The 4,665-nt window shown below is 47.7% G+C and overlaps 1 protein-coding gene across 1 annotated transcript in view; it reads left to right on the top strand.

Moving 5' to 3' along the window:
* TNIP1 (TNFAIP3 interacting protein 1) overlaps positions 1–4,665 on the top strand; it is a 51,384-nt gene continuing 46,719 nt past the window's right edge. Inside the window, exon 1 of the mRNA XM_015565624.1 lies at positions 1–64. The gene's annotated coding sequence lies outside the window, so the exon portion shown is untranslated. The remainder of the gene's footprint in view (positions 65–4,665) is intronic.

The raw sequence follows: 4,665 nt of genomic DNA, 5'->3' as shown, positions 1-4,665 counted from the left end.
GAGCAGCCTTCACAGGACCGGCAGCCCCCGCCACACACACCCTGTCTCCTCTGCCCTTCTCCAGGTGAGTGACCCAGCCTGGGGGCGGCGAGCCAGGCAGGACAGGGGAAAGGGCTCACTGCGCCAGGGTGCTGGGCCCACCAGGCCCTCCCACCTCTGGGCCAAGAGCCACCAGCCTCCCACTCTCCTGCCTGCTGGGGTCGCTGCTCCAGGCCCAGGTCCCTTTTCCCCCACTTAGGGCTTGGGCTCTGGGCCTCTCTATGTCCCTGCCCGCCTGCCCGGCAGGCCCTGCCGTTCTCTTCTTGCTTCTCTCCCTCCTTTTATTTCCTTTTCCTGCCCTCCTCTTCTTGCCCGGCTTCCTCAGCCAGTCTTTTCTCTCTAGTCGCTACTAGTTTTTCCAAAGAGAAGGAAAAGAAAGGTCTGTTTTTATCTTATTCTTCCCCCAAGAAAAGGGAGTAGGTTCCCTAGTGTGAACATGGATGTTTGTGTGTGTGAGTACGTGTGTCTTCGTTGGTGAGCATGTGTCCAACCTACTGAGGTATATATGTGTATGACCCTGTGAGCAAAAGTGTGTTTGTGTATGTCTGTGTGTGAGGGCAGTGTGTAGCTTTGTGTGAGAGTGTGTGTGTGTGTGTGAGTGTGTGTGTGTGGGTGTGTAGGTGTGTGTGATTGTGTCTGGGTCTTATGTGTGTGTCTGTATGTGTGAGGGAAGTGTGTGTGTGTGAGTGTTTTGGTATGTGAGTGTGTGTGTGTGTGTGTGTGTGTGTGTGTCTGTCTGTGTGTGAGGAGTGTGTAGGGGTGTGTGAGTGTTTGGGTATTATGAGTGTGTGTGTGTCTGTGTGTGAGGGGTGTGTAGGTATGTGTGTGTTGGTTGTTATGAGTATGTGTGTGTGTCTGTGTAAGGGGAGTGTGTAGGGGTGTGTGTGAGTGGGTATTATGAGTGTGTGTGTGTGTGTCTGTGTGAGGGGTGTGTAGGTGTGTGTGTGTGTATATCTGTGTGTGAGGGGTGTGTGTGTTTGGGTATTATGAGTGTGTGTGTGTGTGTGTGTCTGTCTGTGTGTGAGGAGTGTGTAGGGGTGTGTGAGTGTTTGGGTATTATGAGTGTGTGTGTGTGTGTGTGTGTGTGTTGGGAACTTTGTGATCTAAAGACTGGAAGGCTGGGACCCTATGGAGCACTCCCCCACCTGCTTCCCTCCCGGGGCGGCTGGGCCTTTCTGGGGTTGAACCTTTAACAGAGCCCGAAGCACCAGGAGCGGGTGAAGGGCTGACAGTGGCAGCGATGCAGCCTCCTCTTTGATCACAAACAGTCCAGATTTTCCAAAGCTGGTCAGAGGCCCAGCCCAGGGAAGTCCCTGGCGAGGAGTGGCAAGCAGTGGAGGCCAAGTCACTGCAGTGGCTTCTGGCTGGGAGAAGCAGGAGGGGCCGGGCAGAGCGAGCATGAGAGGACAGGGGTGAGGCTGAGGGAGGACTGATTACTCTCAGGGCCCTGTCAGGGCTTCCCAGGATTAGAAATCGCTCTCGTTCCCATGGGTCTGCCTCCCTCGGGGCCTGGGCTGGGCCTGGCAGACCGCTTCCCACTTCTGGGAGGATGACAGGGGGCAAGCTTGGATCTAAACCCAAATCCGATCGGCACCCTGACCTGGAGACAGGGAGGCCAGAGGGAGAGGAGCTGGAACAGGGGAGGCCTGGGCTCCTAGGAACTATGCGAGGGGCCTGGTGAGGTCACGAAGGCCAGAATGTCCCCAGTGTCATTTTACCTCCCCTCTCTCTAGTGGTGCCCTAGAAACCCCAGGTCCAGGGACTTAGGGGGAATAGTTGGGGTGGAGAAAGAGGAAAACAGGAGAGCGCTTCCAGGCTGGCAGTTCTGAGAACAAACTCTGTGAGGTCTGGGGCAAGTTCCTCCAGGCTCTAGGCCATGGGGACGCTATAGGATTGATCGTAATTATTGTTGCTGCCTTTCACTGATGCCAGGCCCTGTGGCATTTCACTTGCTCCACTCTGTGTGTTGGGCACTGTTCTAACCTTCATGCTGTGGATGAGGAAACAGGCAGAGAACGAGGAGTATTCTCTGAGGCAGGGCTGTCTTCTAGGCCCAGGTCTGTCTGACTCCCTAATCCTCTCAGGCTCTGCTTCTTGGAGGCAGGGCAGTTGTGGGTGCAGTACATGGTTTAATTCACATCAGGGTGCCGAGTGAATGTGCAAAGCTAACGCTGTCTTATTGTCGTTGTGTCTGTGCCCTCATTCAGTTATGGTATTTGGGAGGTAGACAGAATTAAAGACTGATTTACTTCTTACCAAGAAACACGATTACCTAGTACAACTTCAGTCAACAGAAACGTGCTTGATACCCATTTCTCATTTAACTATCGCTGACATCTCTCTTGTGTACACACACACCCAATACCAGAAAGCACCTAGAATCCACAGAGGGTTTTACATCCCGGGGTGGCCTCAGGCTATGGACACGTGGATCTAAGGAAGGGACCCAGAGCCAGGATTGCTCTTTTCTTTGGTCCGTAGCTGCTGGCCCTGAGTTTCGCTGACCCCCCCAGCCAAGGCCCCGGCTCACTAATGCACACAATGGCATGATACACGTGCTTGTTTGAAAGCTCCATTTCCCATCGGTGGGGCGTGTGGAAATAACACTGAGGTGGGTTCCAGTCCCAAGTCACTAATCACGAACTTGTGAGATCTCCAGCACATCCGTGCTTCTCTGGTGCTCGGTGGCTTCATCTCTACAAGTAAAAGGCTGGGTTTGATCCTTTCTAACCGCTTTTTGCTCTTTAAGAGGTCTGGCATTTTGAGTTCTATGTCTTGCTAGCTGGCAAGACTCCATAACACAATGCTTAGGGGTGTTTCAACTTTAAAAGCCTGGATCTTCCTGCTCCAGTTACCTGTTGCTGTATATGACCTCGTCCAAGTCATTTAACAGCTCCAAGCCCAGTTTCATCTGAGAAATGGGGATGATAATGGTCCTGACCTCAGAGCGTGGCTGGGAGACACAGTATGTGAAAGTGCAGGCCTAGCACACAGCAAATACTCCACAAATGTTACCTTAATGTTTTTAATATGCAGCCTTCACTCTTCTTTAGGCACTTGATTTAGAGTTCAATCAGTTATGGGAGGGTTTGGGAGTATGAACTTTTTGGTTAGAAGTACAAGATTTTTTGAAATTTATTTTTTATTGTTGACAGTATTACAGATGTCCCCCATTACCCATCCCCCATTACCTCTTCCACTTGAGCCCCATGTATGTTCTTTGGTTAATCTCTTTTTGACCCCCACCACTCCCTCTCCCCTCTGAGATCTGTCAGTCTGCTCTATGTTTCCATGCCTCTGGACCTATTTTGTTCATCAGTTTATTTTGTTCATTAGATTCCACATTTAAGTGAGATCATGTGATATTTGTCTTTCTCAGACTGGCTTATTTCACTTAGCATAATAATCTCCAGGTCCATCCGTGCTATTGCAAAGGGTAAGATATCCTTCTTTTTTACAGCTGCATAATATTCCATGATGAAAATGTCCCACTTCTTTTTTTATCCACTCATCTATGGATGGACACTTGGACTGTTTCCAGACCTTAGCTGTTGTAAATAATGCTGCTATGAACATAGGAATGCATATAATCTTTCTGGTTGGTGTTTCGGGATTCTTAGGATATATTCCCAGAAGTGGGATTGCTGGGTCAAATGACAGTTCCATTTTCAATTTTTTGAGGCAACTCCATACTGTTTTCCATATTGGCTGCACCACCCTGCATTCCCACCAGCAGTGTACTAGGGTTCCCTTTTCTCTACATCCTCACCAGCACTTGTCATTTGTTGATTTGTTGATGGTAGCCATTGTTGAGGTGATTAAAACCTCACTGTAGTTTTAATTTGCATCTCTCTGCTGATTAGTGATGTTGAGCATTTTTTTCATGTCTGTTGGCCATCTGTATGTCCTCTTTGGAGAAGTGTCTATTTAAGTCCCTAGCCCATTTTTAAAAATTGGATTGTTTGTGTTCCTGGTGTTAAGTTCTATAAGTTCTTTATGTATTTTGGAAATCAACGCCTTATCAGATGTATCATTGGCAAATATGTTCTCCCACACATGGGTTATTTTCATTTTGATGATGGTTTCTTGTGCTGTGCAGCTTTTTAGTTTGATGTAGTCCCATTTAATTATTTTTTCCTTTGTTTCTCTTGCCCTAGATGTATCAGTGAAAATACTGCTATGTGAGATGTCTGAGATTTTACTGCCTATGTTTTCTTTAGAATTTTTATGGCTTTGCAACTTACATTTGTCTTTTATCCATTTTGAATTTATTCTTGTGTATGGTATAAGTTGGTGGTCCAGTTCCTTTTTTTTTTTTCATGTACCCATCCAATTTCCCAACACCATTTATTTTATTTTTTTAAAATGTTTTAATGTTTAATTATTGAAATTTTCAAACATGGATAAGTATAGCGAGAATAGTATAAAGCAGCACTATTCCAATTGCTGTTTATTTCTTTCTTAAGATATATTTTTATTGATTTCAGAGAGGAAGGGAGGGGAGAGAGAACATCAATGATGAGAGAAAATCATTGATCGGCTGCCTTCTGCACGCCCCACAATGGGGATTGAGCCTGCAACCTGGGCATGTGCCCTGACCAGGAATCAAACCGTGACCTCCTGGTT

The sequence above is a fragment of the Myotis davidii genome, unplaced genomic scaffold (assembly GCF_000327345.1).
Source record: "Myotis davidii unplaced genomic scaffold, ASM32734v1 scaffold18, whole genome shotgun sequence".
Classification (NCBI taxonomy): Eukaryota; Metazoa; Chordata; class Mammalia; order Chiroptera; family Vespertilionidae; genus Myotis; species Myotis davidii.
Note: the sequence above shows the minus strand (reverse complement) of the source record. Positions and strands in the feature narration are given on the sequence as shown.